Below are 15,153 nucleotides of genomic sequence, written 5' to 3' on the forward strand. Positions count from 1 at the left end.
AGAAGCTCCATTTGCAAAACTCAGCATTTTGCTCCCGGACTGCTTTTGGGACCCAGCTGTAAGTGTTCTATGCAAAAGCGTCCCTGATTATCCTCAGCTGGCCACTCTGCCTAACAAGGCTGGAGAGTGGAAACATGCCTGTAAGCTCTCCCTTGAGCAAAGCCTTGGCCTCAGTAAAATATACCCCATAAATGTTAAAAAATTTACACATAAAACATTCCATGCATGGAACTGAGACCGTACGTTTTACAGCCCCGGCTCAAAATCTTGAATAATATATAAAATCCCAGCTATTCACCACAGGGCAATAAATCTGCTTTTTTATGTAACAAAGAGTCTTTAAATTTCAAAGCACTTTTTCAACTTGCTAATTTTAGTGGCCACCTTTACAAACTATTAGTCACAGGCTGCTCACGGGTAAGATGACTATGCAAATTAACTCGGGATGGCCCTCTAGTCTGCTAGGGAGCTTGCCTGGTACAATTAGGGAAGGAGTCTAGAACAAACAGGGACAAGTGCTTTTGCTCTTTGCCACCATATGTCTCCCCTCAGGGTAAGAAGCAGCGGAAGTGCTGGGCAGTGTATGAGAGCCTAGTGAGGATGATCTGAAGATAAGGAGGTGTTTTTCTCTCCTAATGCACAGCAAAGGCTTTCCAAATCGAATCACAAAGACAGAAGGGAGGCAGGAGGAAAGGGCATGGGTGTGTGTGTGTGTGTGTAGGGGGGGGGGCGGAATTGACAAACACAGAAAGAAAAAAGGTTAATCAGAAGCATAGCAACCCAGGATCAGATAGGGGGCAAATCCCACTCGTTCCCTGCTCTACTCTAGAGAATTCTTGAGATTAAAGTGATGACACCGCCCCCCCCCAACTCCTGGGAGTTTGTTGCAGCTGCAGTTTGGATGGGGCTTGTCCCTTGAATGGGAACTGCTGAATAACTTCTGTATGCCATTGTTCATTTTTACAGTTTACATTTTTTTACAGATGACAGGAAGGAGCAAAGCTTTGTCAGGATGCAGGAGCAATGCTGCTTACTGGGCTAGGGTTGCCAGACTCAAAAGAGGACAGGACTTCTGTGCCTTTAATTGCCCTGCTCTCTTTTGAGTCTGGAAACCTTAAAGAGAAACCAGAAGACCCTTTTACTTGGAAATTAAACGGGGAGGTTCCGGTTTCCGCCGGCAGGAATGGCGGACCTGTTTTCCATCTCTCTGACCTTCGTAAGGTATTTGGCGGTTGCTAGGGGAGTAAATGGCAACCCCCTACCCTCTCCGGGGGTTACGGAGAGGGGCCGCTGGCCCGCGATGCCCCCAGACCCACTCCGACTGTTTTTGGAGTGGGGGGAGCTTGGGCTGAGCACTTACGAGGGCCAGGACTCCCGGACGCTAATCTGCATGGCGGGGATTTCCATGGTTAAAGAAGATAATTAGGCTTAAATCTATGGACATACTTCAGAAGGAGGGGAAGAAGCGCTGTTTACTGCTGAGAAATTTATGCTGCTGAGGGAGAGGAGTCAAAGGCTGTATTTCATCTGAAAGAAGGATTGATGGGGACGGAGCGATAAGGGAAGTGAGTCCTTTTTTATTTTTCTTCATATGAGTTACTTCGTACCTTCCCAGACGCGATGTCCTGGTTTGTTTGGAGTGAAAGAGAAGCAAAAGACTGTGTGAGTTGAACTTTATAAACTGTTGTTACTGAGCATATTTTTTAAAGATGTGGAGTTGCCGACGAGAAAAGCCCCCCTCTAGTTGGACGGAAGGAGTCCTGGACGCGTTCGGAGGATTTATGAGCTGTGACGCACTTTGAATTGGAGCAGCGACCTGAAGCTAAGTTCAGCTATAGGGCAAGGAGATCCATCAATTTACCAAGAGTTTATGGTTTGATGTTTGGGTCTTCTGCCTGGAAAAGCTGTAAATTTTATAAGATCGTTAATCTACCCGGTTATGAGAGAAAACGAAAGTGTTTTGAGTTTTTTTAAGATGGCGTTGCTTCGTGTTGACGCAACAGGGAGCTCCAGACCAAGAAGATTTATGGGGAGGCTGGACTGATTAACCCACACAGGAGAAAGAACATTTGTGAAACCTTGTTTGATATTTATCTCAGCAGCTGGGAAACAATCGGTTGAAAGTGGAAAACATCTATGTGATTATAAGGGAAAGATTCGGATTATTATGAACTTGGAGAGACGATTTGAACTTTAGAAAAAAGACGGCAGTGGACGGTTGCGAGGATTCCCCAATTTCTTGAAGCATGGGAACCCAAAAAAATTTTTTTAGATGATTTGGCATAATATTCGGTTTGATTGATATATATGTGTATAATTTGAAATAACGAATGTGATATAATTGGTTTTAATTGGAAAATTAATAAAAATATTTTTTTTTAAAAAAAGAAATTAAACGAAGGCTCTTGCTGCTTTCTCTTTAAGGTTTCCAGACTCAAAAGAGAGCAGGGCAATTAAAGGCACAGAAGTCCTGTCCTGTATTGAGTTTGGCAACCCTATACTGGGCCTTTCCTATGGAAACCCTGATGCCACAGTTGCCATTTTGTATTTTGGACAGGGAGGGCGTGTAAGCTCATGCGCACGCATGCACGTGTGTGATTCGGTGGTATGTGTGTATATGCGTGATTCAGAAGAAAGCAGGAAATGATGACTACGGGCAGGGCTTCTTTCTGGGGGGCACGCAAGGGTATGCAGTACTGGCACCCCCCAAAAACAACAAAAACAATGACTACAGGGCCTGTCTGGAGCCACATCCAAGAATCACTAGCTCACGGCAACACAGGGCACCCCAGTACATTCACACAGGAATCAAGGACAGGCGATGACCATTTCACATAGGGTTCCACTCCCAGCCCCCATGTGCATTGGCGAAGTGCGCATAAGGGTACCATGCACTGTGACAGCCCGCCCTGCCCCCTTCAAGGTCCCAAAGGACCTGCACATTGGCGATCACACGTCAACACGACATGCCTAAAATGTTCACCACCTGTAATACATATAGGTAGTATCAACCTGTCTTTTATAGGTGGCACCCAAAGCTACTCATACTTGGAGAAGACCTCCTGAAATTAATGTTGTTGTTTAGTCGTTTAGTCGTGTCCGACTCTTCGTGACACCATGGACCAGAGCACGCCAGGCACTCCTGTCTTCCACTGCCTCTCACAGTTTGGTCAAACTCATGTTGGTAGCTTTGAGAACACTGTCCAACCATCTCGTCCTCTGTCGTCCCCTTCTCCTTGTGCCTTCAATCTTTCCCAACATCATAAGTGAAATATACTCGGAGTCGAGAGTGAATTTCATGCTCTTTATTCAGCTCATAGTCATCAAGGAGAAGAAGAATGGCTCTTTTCCCAAAACCATCTGCTTATATACATTATTTACACAATGGGCCTTGCGTGATTGGCTACTTCAGGGCTACACCTGTGGGCCAATTATATTGTGGATTGACTTCTGCCTGCAGCCTGATTGGCTGCTCCTACAGGCCAATCAGGTAGCAGATTCACTTCTGCCAGCCGCCTGATTGGCTGCTCCAGCAGGCCAATCAGGTTGCGGATTCACTTCCACCTGGAGTTGGATTGGGTAGCTCCTGCTGATTCTGAATCCTATTGTTCTAGGATTCAGCTCAGTACATAACAATAAGATAAGATAAGATATTTTTATTGTCATTGTCATTGTCCCCTTGCGGGAACAACGAAATTACTCGGTTGCTACATCCACTCAGATCAGGGTCTTTTCCAGGGAGTCTTCTCTTCTCATGAGGTGGCCAAAGTATTGGAGCCTCAGCTTCAGGATCTGTCCTTCCAGTGAGCACTCAGGGCTGATTTCCTTAAGAATGGATAGGTTTGATCTTCTTGCAGTCCATGGGACTCTCAAGAGTCTCCTCCAGCACCATAATTCAAAAGCATAAATTCTTCAGCGATCAGCCTTCTTTATGGTCCAGTTCTCACTTCCATACATCACTACTGGGAAAACTATAGCTTTAACTATACAGATTGTGGTCGGCAAGGTGAAGTCTCTGATTTTTAAGATGCTGTCTAGCCTGAAATTAATAGACATGGCTAATTTTTAGTGGGTCTACCCTGAGTAGAGGTTAGCTGAATGCAACCTTGGATTTTTATCTGTCTGTCTCCCGACACACACACTTTGGTCTTATTCACACCGTACACTGGGACTGCAGTTTGTTAAGAGTGTTGGTAATTGCAGCTCTGTGAGGGATAAACCGCAGTTCCCGCGGTTATTGGGGGCGGCAGCGGCTTGTGCTTTAAACGTGCTTCAAAGGTCACCCTATGCACTTATTAAGAATCCATGAAATTTCACAGGGTGAGGCAAACTAATGTGTATTTGATTCGTTGCCTCCCATTTAGGATTGACACTAATGTATTGCCAGAAAAGAGGATTTGCATCACCAGAAAAGAAAAGAAAGGCAACATCAAGTTGTATAAAATTTGTGTATGGTTTTTTTTGTTTTGGTAAGCATTTTTTTAATCTGCCTGTTGTCTTTGTCCATGGAGTTTTCTTGGCAGGGATACTGGAGTGGCTTGCCGGTTCCTTCTCCAGGTGGGTCACGTTTGGTCAAAACATAACTTCTCTAAGTTATTTAAGCCCCTTCGCCACGACAAGGCAGTGATGTTCTTGAAGCTACGAACATGAGTTTGACCAAACTGCGGGAGGCAGTGGAAGACAGGAGTGCCTGGCGTGCTCTGGTCCATGGGGTCACGAAGAGTCGGACACGACTAAACAACAACAAGCATTATTTTAATTTTAATGACTACATGGGAAAGTAGTCTGACCAATAAAGTTGAAGGAAAGAAACTGAATGACCATCTTGCCCTGAGAGGAGTGGAGAAGAAGAAGCAGTAGTGACAGCTTTTTCTGAACAAACAGGTTGTCTCACACATTCTATTTAACACACACACACACACACACACACACACACACACACACACACACACACACTTATTGAACAAATTGAGTACTGGACTGGAATGAGTGCTGGTTTCAAATCAGCCATGTTAGCTCAAACTTGGGGGGCAATCACTGTCCTTCAACCCAGGCTTCCTCAACCTCGGCCCTCCAGATATTTTGAAACTATAATTCCCATCATCGCTGACCACTGGTCCTGCTAGCTAGGGATCATGGGAGTTGTAGGCCAAAAACATCTGGAGGGCCAAGCTTGAGGAAGCCTGCTTCAACCTACCCTACTTTACAGGTTTGTTGTGAGAATGAAATGCACAAAGGCCACCCTGAGCTCCTTGGGAGGAAGGGGCAAGATAAAAATGTAATGAGTAACATAAACGAATGATAATAATAAAAGTCCTCAAGGAATGCTCTGTCAGCCCGGCGCGTCCATCCAACTATCTGCTTTCCTGAAAGTCAGCATTCAAGGGCAAAGGCACGAAGACTTGACATATACATGTGTGTGTATGTAAAATAAATCTCTCAATTATCTCAGCTCATTTGCTTGGGGTCTCTCATTTTATGTCCCTGCTTCGCTGAGCAGTATATCTGTCCGGATAAAGAGTTACAGTCCGATGGAATACGTGCGCGGGGTTGTAAAAAATACAGATGCTGAATTAATTGACTGTGTGGCACTCAGCAGCTGATTGAGTTGATAATGGCAAGATCTGACCTTTTTCTAATTTCTAATTATGTGCATCTCGCCTGTGAGGAATACATGATTCTTATTCTAATGATGGTTAATGTCGCTGGCCTTTTCATCTCCTCTTTGCCGTCAGCAGTGGTGGACAATTTACATAGGATTAGTAGCATTAAAATTTTGTAGATACAACAAACAAACTTTGGGGGGAAAACCATATTTGCTACAGCCTGTCTTAGATGGAGCCATTTCTTGCAGAATTCCCACCAAACTGCGACCCAGCGGGAAATGAGCCAATGAGAGGAACGTGTGAGAGAATGATAATGATAAAAATATCTTATACTGAGTCTGCATAACCCAGTATTGTCTGGATTCATTGATAGTTCGGGATGGATAATTTTGGTTCAGTTTGCACTTTAATATGAACCTATATAATTTGTACTTCTTGATAAAGCATGTGAACCAAAATACTGCCATCTTTCAAAATTCACACTTCACCAAATTTTCTGATGCCACCAAAATTTGTGTACGAAAATGCATAATACTAGTCCAGTGTTTCCCGAACTTGGGTCTCCAGCTGTTTTTGGATTACAACTCCCATCATCCCTGACCACTGGTCCTGGGAGCTAGGAATGATGGGAGTTGTAGTCCAAAAACCCAAGTTTGGGAAACCCTGTACAGTACTTGGGTGTGTACATAAATGTGCACGTATTAATGAAATTAGCATTCAACATTTACTATGTTAGGGGAAATTGCAAAATAATGAATGAATGAATGAATGAATGAATGAATGAATGAATAAATGTGTATAGTAGTGCCTTCTCCTTGAGAGGTCCGGAGGGTGGCAACATGAGAACGGGCCTTCTCTGTGGCTTCCTGTCTATGGAATGATCTTCCCAGGGAAGTTCACCTGGCACCTTCATTATACACCTTTAGGTGCCAGGCAAAAATGTTCCTTTTTAATCAGACCTTTGGTTGATTTGATTGACATCCTATGCCCTTAAAAAGGGGGGAACTATTGGGTTGTTGCTTTTATTTTGATTTATGTATTTTGTGGTTTTATATCTTGATTATATTCTGTGAACCTCCCTGAGACCCCCAGGTATAAGGCGGTATATGAATTCATTAAATTAAAAATCAAAAAAATAAAAATGCACTAAAACAGGGATTCCCAAATTGCGGCCCATGGACCACCAGTCATCTGCGAGTTTCATTTGGGTTGTAGAATCAGACATAGAATTGGAAGGGGTCACAAGGGTAATCTATTCCACCCCCCAACAATAATTCAAACGTGGGGCTCAAACCCATGACTCTGTGATTATGAGTCTCATGCTCTACCGACTCAGCTAACAGTGACATGCCTGCCGATTTGTGGTTGTGGAGACACACAATATTCACACTGAATATTCACACTGAATATTCACATTGATTTTAAACAGTATTTGAGCTGCTTCTCTCATTTCTTATATTGCATTTTACTGCATTACAATTTGACTTCTGTGGAAGATAATAAAATAAAATAAAATGTATATAAGGCTAACAGAAGGAATATAAATACAGTTCGAAACAAACCATACAATGCCTAGCATAGCACATTAGAACTGTACAACAGGCAGAAAAATATTTAAGTTGTCCACCAAGACCCTCAGCAACTTTCATGTGGTCCATGAGACGGGGTGGGGTGAGTGGGGTTTGGGAACCAAAGGCTGACCAATTCTCATGAGTAAAAATGAGAACGTGATCCTGAAATTTATACGTTCATCCCTTAGTGGCAGTGGCTCTCCAAGGTTTCAGAGAGAGAGAGAAAGAAAGAGAGAGAGGTCTTAGTCAATCTACCTGGAAATGCCAGGCAGCAGCATTTCCCTGAACCTGGGAGGCGGGGCAAGCCGCCCATGGGGTGGGGGGCATGCTGAGCAGAACCTCCACAGAATCCGCAGGCCCCACGTTGCTGTTTCTGGCAGCACAAAGCCTGCAGGTGCCTGAACCAGAGTGTCAGTCCCCAGGAGAGACGTGTGGCTCGGGTGCGCTGCAGGCCAGGCCCCGTGGTCACACCCTCCGTGATGACACCCGGGGTGGCCCGCACCCCCCCTTCCTATGCCACCAATGCCATGGATGGAATTTGGGACCTTCTAGTAGCAGTGCATGTGTACATGTTGTTGTTTAGTTGTTTAGTCGTGTCCGACTCTTCGTAACCCCATGGACCAAAGCATGCCAGGCACTCCTGTCTTGCACTGCCTCCCACAGTTTGGTCAAACTCATGTTCGTAGCTTCAAGAACACTGTCCAACCATCTTGTCCTCTGTCGTCCCCTTCTCCTAGTGCCCTCCATCTTTCCCAACATGAGGGTCTTTTCCAGGGAGTCTTCTCTTCTCATGAGGAGGCCAAAGTATTGGAGCCTCAGCTTCACAATCTGTCCTTCCAGTGAGCACTCGGGGCTGATTTCCTTCAGAATGGATAGGTTTGATCTTCTTGCAGTCCATGGGACTCTCAAGAGTCTCCTCCAGCACCATAATTCAAAAGCATAAATTCTTTGGTGATCAGCCTTCTTCATGGTCCAGCTCTCACTTCCATACATCACTACTGGGAAAACCATAGCTTTAACTATACGGACCTTTGTAGGCAAGGTGATGTCTCTGCTTTTTAAGTGTACATAGTGATAAACAATACCATATATCACTGGTCAAGCTACATGCTTTTCATGCAGAACGCCCAAGGTTTAGTTCCTCATACCAAGGGATGGGGGAAAAAAACCAAACCTTGCATGAGATTATGGAGATATGCTACTAGAATAGACAGCATTGGACTAGATAAGGCAGCATACTATGAGGGTTATAGTAGTTCATTGTGAAGTATGGTCACACCTCACTGGTAGAACACATGCAGAAGATCCCAGGTATCCTCAGACAGAAAACAAACCTCTTGGAGAGGTTGGGTGATGTAGTTGCAGGGGGGGTTTGTCTGGGAAATTATGTCTGCGTCCCTCCTCCTGGCAGATCAAGAGGAACAGACGACAGCAAAGGTTGCAAGGTTTTTAGCTGGGGCAATCAGAATAAGACCGACTGTTTGACTGCTGATTCGGGACCCTAAACTGTGTTTTATTATAATCGACTCTTATTTTGTGTACATCGTAATGCCCATTTATTGCTATGGCCAATGGCAGGCATCCCCAAACTGCGGCCCTCCAGATGTTTTGGCCTACAACTCCCATGATCCCTAGCTAACAGGACCAGTGGTTGGGGGAAGATGGGAATTGTAGTCCAAAACATCTGGAGGGCCAAAGTGTGGGGATGCCTGGCCAATGGTTAACACAAATGAAGTTTCATTTCATTTCATTTCAAGATCCCAGGTATCTATCTCTATCTCGGGTATCTCCAGCTAAAAGGATTAGGAAGCTGGTGATAGGAAAGACCTTTGCCCAAGGCCCTAAAGAACCACTGCCAGTCAGAATAGTTCTACTACAACTCCCTTCATCCCTGATCGTTGGCCAAGCTGGCTGGGGCTGATGGGAGATGGAGTCCAATAACACCTGAAGAGCCACAGGTTCCTCATCCATGTTTAGACAATCCCGGGGTGGACGTATCAATGGAAAGCAACTTCCTATGCACAAGCTCTAGCCACATCAGTGTGAGTTGCAGGGAATGCCATTGCAGCAGGAAAGACATGAAAACAACTGAGCTATTAGTCATTTTGTGGGATCGTTTTGCTTTAAGCAAAATACCATTCTGTCTCTCAAAGCTGCTCCATATCCTAGCACACTGGTGGCGATGGCTGGACGGCTGTTTACGTCTGCAGAATCAATGGTGCTCAGTAAGGAGTAAGTGTATTTCCTATACTGCTAATGCGTCAAAGCCGAAGAAATCCAGGGTTGGCGGCTATGTATTATCTTGAAAGCCCTGGTGCAATGGCTGGGCATTCCAGGGGGTGGGAGAGGATGGGATGACATGTTTTCTAGGCATGGAAATGTTCAAGCGGCAACCTGGCAGGCTGGAGCCGAGGGCATTCTCCTATTTATGGCATTTAATTATGTCCCACAGATGTATGGCAGCGAGTTCAAGTGACGGCAAGGAATGGATCCAGCCAGCCTCGTGGGAAGACAGCAGCGCCTTGCAATGCTCCTGAATTCATTGGCATAGCTTTCACTTTGACACGGAATCCCTTGGATAAATGACACGGGATGCTGATATAAGAACGGTGAACTTTAATATAATCTGTGCAAAAATAGCAGGAGGCAGTCGCAACAAGCTGGTTATACTCTGCAGACAATCTCTCAAAACAAAGGGAGAAAGAAGCCCAGGCGTTTAACCCATTGTGGTCTCCTCCAAGCCTGTCAATTTCACCGAAGGAAGTCTCCATACCACCGTTGCCTGGAAAAATAACAAAATAAATAAACTGTCATATGCATCAAAACGAAAAGCGGGAAGCCGAGAATGATAAAAATCACAGCTGCTTTAAAATGATCAATGTTCTCAATGCACAATAATATTACTCACCCCGCTGTCCCGGATCTAAGGACTGTAGGTCTTCTTTCTCACGAAGCTGGCTTGTGGGAAGGGCCAATATCTTTCGGCTCATCACGTGCTTTGGATATGAAGACAAGAGATCCGGTGGCGAAGTACCTTCAACTGAAAGTTGCTCATCGTGGGATGTAGTTGCAAAATTGTGGAATGCTCTCATGCTGCAGTTGCTTTCGAGACTGGCTTACTACAAGGCGCTGTACGTGGGGCTTCCTTTATGCTTGATCCAGAAGCTGCATTTAATGCAGAACGCTTGCAGCGCAGTTGCTGATAGGAGTGAGATTCCATCGGCAAGTAACACCTGTGCTCAGAGACCTGCTGATTTGTTCAAAGTTTTTACTATTGCTATAGGTAAAGGTAAAGGGGCCCCTGACCATCAGGTCCAGTCGTGTCCGACTCTGGGGTTGCGACGCTCATCTCGCTCTATAGGCCGAAGGAGCCAGCGTTTGTCTGCAGACAGCTTCTGGGTCATGTGGCCAGCATGACAAAGCTGCTTCTGGCGAACCAGAGCAGCACACAGAAACGCCGTTTACCTTCCCGCCAGAGCGGTCCCTATTTATCTACTTGCACTTTAATGTGCTTTTGAACTGCTAGGTGGGCAGGAGCTGGGACCGAGCAACGGGAGCTCACCCCGTTGCAGGGATTCGAACCGCCGACCCTAGACTCTGTGGTTTAACCCACAGCGCCACCTGGGCTATTGCTATAGGAAGCCCTTAACAGCTTGGAACCAGTTTCCTTGCAACATGCCCTTATCCCATCCCTTAATTCAACGGCTTTCATCTGGCACTGTTTAGAGCTGCCCCATAATACTTGTTCCACATTTGGAAGAAATTGATTTTTCAGCTCCACACTTTGGAACTCCCTGCCAATAGGCAGCAGGCATGTTGCCTTCCCTGTACAGTACTCTTTTCAGCGCCTGCTAATAACATCTTTGTTTAGGCAAGCCTATCCATAAATGTGGAATATTGATGTGTATTTTAATCTAGTTCTTAGCTCAACTATTTCTGAATGTTTTAAATAGTTGTTTTTGACTCCTTTTACAGATAATTTCAGAGTTTTCTTCTTGTTGAGGTTGTTGTTGTTGTTTCAAGTGGTATGCAAAATAATAAATAAGAAAACACAGCTGGTGCCAACAAGGTCCACTTTCAGGCACCAGGCAAATATGTTCCTGCTCTGCCAGATTTTTGGATATTAATGTGGGATGACTGTTCCAGCATTCAGCTTTTACTGGGGTGGAGTAGCATGTTTTCCTTGCCATTGATGTTGGTAGGGCAAATACTTTTAGCTTGTCTGCGTTTGACTGTTTTCTCAATTTTATGGCATTTTTGTCTTTCAAATACTTGTGTAAGTCATATTGTATTTGTAAGTCGCTTTGAGGCTTAGTTGTAAACACCAAATCAGCACCGCCACCGCCTTCCTAGGAGTATTTGGTTTACCGCTGTGAAAAACAAGATGCTTGGCTTGATGGATTTTGATCTGACTCTTATGTGCTTATTATGTGTCCACTTTCATTGCCATGGCACTCTGCTCTGAATGTGGACATGAGTGTGACCAAATATAACACAACTCTCAACTACTCTGCACTCACCTTTGCATTTATTGGCACAGGTCCGGGCTTTCCAAGGTCCATGCCTGAGAGCCTTTCTTCCTGCCTTGGCGCTTCCCCTGCAAAACTCTGCTCTTTAGCACTGAATCAGAGTAAAGAGCTATCCGCAGAAAACCTGTTTACTCCAATTGCCATTTGCTCCAATTCAGCAGCAAAGAGCAGCCTTCCCCTGCCATTCTCAGACATGGACCAGGAAAGCATGGACTTATGCAGGGCAAAAGTTAAGCACCCTCTAGGTACATAATGTGAAACCTAACAGAAATCCTGAAGAGAGTGAAGAGACTGCCCAGAGAAAGCGGGGGGGGGGGGATGATAAAGAATTAAGTGCTTGGTCATATTATGCAGGTTAATGCTCCCCTTCTTCTTCTTCTTCTTCTTCTTCTTCTTCTTCTTCTTCTTCTTCTTCTTCTTCTTCTTCTTCTTCTTCTTCTTCTTCTTCTTCTTCTTCTTCTTCTTCTTCCCTTCTTGGTATTTATTACTATTTAAAGTCCACTTAAGATTTCTTTGTAGGGGGGGGGGTTCCTCCTAAAGGTGGCCTAGAAGCTGAGGCAGCAAATGTGCTGTCAGATCTTAAAGGGACAGAAAGGCTGGAAGACAGGATTATATTAGCCAGTTAAAGGAATTATCAGCATATTTGCAGCGCGGCTACTGAGCCGTTCACAGTGTTATAACTATTCAAAGCTACGTGCTCTATTTGGGTAATAATTGGGCAGGCCAATCACAATGCATGGATTTGCCAAGAGTACCTAAGAGAGATAACTATGCACTAATTATGCAAATCAGGCAGCCATTACATATCAGGGAACATCATTACTATGGGAAGTATCCCTCTGAATGCCAGTTTCCGGGAATCACGCGTAGCAGAGTTCTGCTTGTCCTCAGGTCCTGCTTGCAGACTTTCCGTGGGAGTCTGGCTGGCCAAAGTGAGAACAGGAAGCTGGACTAGATGGGCCAATGGCCTGAGTGGGTGGCACGTTTCAAGGTATTTATCACCCATACATTTCCCTTCTTCTGTCAACGAACTCAAAGCAACATGAACAGCGTTCCCAGACAGCCTCCCACACCAGGCACTGACCAGATGCAGACCTACGAAGATGCCTGCATTAGGTGGGACTGTATTTACAAAACCAGATGCAAGAGTCTTGCCCTGGTGGCAATAATCATGCAGAAGAGACACTGCTATTGACATTTTTCAGCCATAACATTTTAACTGACATCACAACACAATCTGACGTTAACATGGGGATCCGTGTATGCAAAATTATTGTCTGCTTTAAATATTCCTCATATCACACCAACCACATCACTCAAGTTATGTAACATTTGCCATGGAGTGGAGGGACCCTGAGTTTGACCAAGCGGAGCTTGATATTATGTAGCTGTAATATGGAAACTTAAGAGGATGGCCGACAGTTAACATTATCTTTGCTAGCCAGGCTTGTCTGAAACGGTGAACCATTAGCACATAAGACAGTGGCTGTAAATAACATTTTGCTGACATTAGGTGATTCTTGCCATTAATTATTATTACAACACCTGTAATAAGTACATATACAAGCGGCCAGCCACAGACATAGATCTAGGGCAGGCATGTCAAACCTGTGGCCCTCCAGATGTTTTGGACTACAATTCCCATCTTCCCCAACCACTGGTCCTGCTAGCTAGGGATCATGGGAGTTGTAGGCCAAAACATCTGGAGGGCCGCAGGTTTGACATGCCTGATCTAGGGTATCTTTAACTGGCAAGGGATACCTCCAGGCGGTCAGTATTTTGTGGAAGGGATGGAAGCACATACTGGAACTTTGGGTTTGCGCAATTAAAGTGGATTAAATGGCTCTGTCACCCTGGCAACAAAGAACTGGACTTTTTGTGGTTTGGAAAGTGATGTGTGAGATGCACTGGAGAGCGGGATGCATGGACGACTAACAGGAAACCAAATATACACTCTGCAAGCAAATCAGGATGAATGCTCGCTGCCCCAACACTGCCCCATAAACAAATCAAAATGGATGCTCAATAAAGACTGGAGCTCATCCAACCTCCGCATAAGCTTTGTGCAAGCAAATCAGGAGGAACGCTCAATACATAGGTCATGTGGAGGAGTCCATGGATTCACAATCCCTTTGGGATGCGAGGCTTCCTTAATGATTCTTCCCTTGTAATATAAGGCTATTCTCCAAAGGAACTATTGGTAGAGCTAAATAAATGCCAGAGGCGTGCTCCCTTTAGGCATAGTGTCCTCTCTCCAGATTGGCTATTTCCTTCTCAAAAATGTCAATTCCCAAGCGTAACCATTCTCTCAACGTGACTGATCCTATCCTCCCAAGAAGGCAGCCCCCATGAATGACTGCTGGTTCTTAGAAGTAGGCTCCGCTATGCAAAAATAAGACATATGCACGTTTTCTCAAATGGCCTAACATATTCCAGCAGCCCAACCCGAGTTTCCTTGGCGTTAGCCAAGTAGCATGGCCAGAGGGTTCTCCTTTTTCAAAATGGATTAGATGTATTAAGTGTACATACTGCCTCAAACAAAAGGATTCCCGTAGCAATTTAAAGGGACAACGCACAACATTGTATATTGTGTTCAATATACCTGTGGAACTTTTGCCCAAATAAGGTTAGGGGCCCTCCTTGCTGAACTTCAGGCCCGGCTCTAGGTGTAGTCCTGGTGGCGTGGGGCGCCAGGGCGCCGGGCCGGCAGGGGGGGCTGCTCGCGGCGGAAGCCGTGCTGCGCGCTGCGAGGGCGGGGTGCCGGAGCGATCTCCGCGCCTCAGCGCCAGGGCACCCAACCTGCTTGAGACGGCCATGCTGAACTTCAAGAACATGACAAAGGCTTTCTTATTCCAGCAGGCATTTTAATGTAGTGTTCAGGTTTTATGGTCAGTTTTATGATGTGTTTTTTATAGTTTTATTCTCTGTATGGTTTATTTTTATGTACACCACTTAGAAATGCTAATGGTTAATCGCCATATAAATGCCTTAAATAAATAAATGGCTATTGAAATGAAACAAATGTACTAAAAGTGTTTGTCCACAAAAATCACGCAATGACAAAACTAAAGCCAACCCACCCCAATCCTCTCTTTCTTTTAAACAGTTTCTTCTGCTGCTTTCCCATGGTGGTCGGCAGCCTTCCTCCCTTAGGGACCATCTTGCCCTGCAAAGCATCTGAAGAAGGACAGTAGCATCCTTCCTCAGATGAAATGTGGGGTGAGGTGGCCCATGACAGAGGACTGCTGCCTCCATGGGAACTGGTTAAGGCAGGAATGGCAGAGGAGTAATGTTTAAAAGTAAGAGTCTCTGACTGCGCCGCTGTCTCTAACTGCTGAAAATTAAAAATTGTAAGCTTTCTGCCTCTTAATGTGCCCTCAAAAGTCATCAGAAAAGTCAACCAAAGAAATGGCCGAACCCACCAGTTTTCCGTTTCTCACAGTTTCT

At 45.1% G+C, this 15,153-nt stretch overlaps 1 protein-coding gene across 6 annotated transcripts in view; it reads right to left on the minus strand.

The window, feature by feature from the left end:
* The window catches only part of PKNOX2 (PBX/knotted 1 homeobox 2), a 411,946-nt gene that overhangs the window by 73,358 nt on the left and 323,435 nt on the right, over positions 1–15,153 (minus strand). The gene's annotated exons all lie outside the window — the stretch shown is intronic.

Source organism: Zootoca vivipara, chromosome 14 (assembly GCF_965207765.1).
Source record: "Zootoca vivipara chromosome 14, rZooViv2.hap1.1, whole genome shotgun sequence".
Classification (NCBI taxonomy): Eukaryota; Metazoa; Chordata; class Lepidosauria; order Squamata; family Lacertidae; genus Zootoca; species Zootoca vivipara.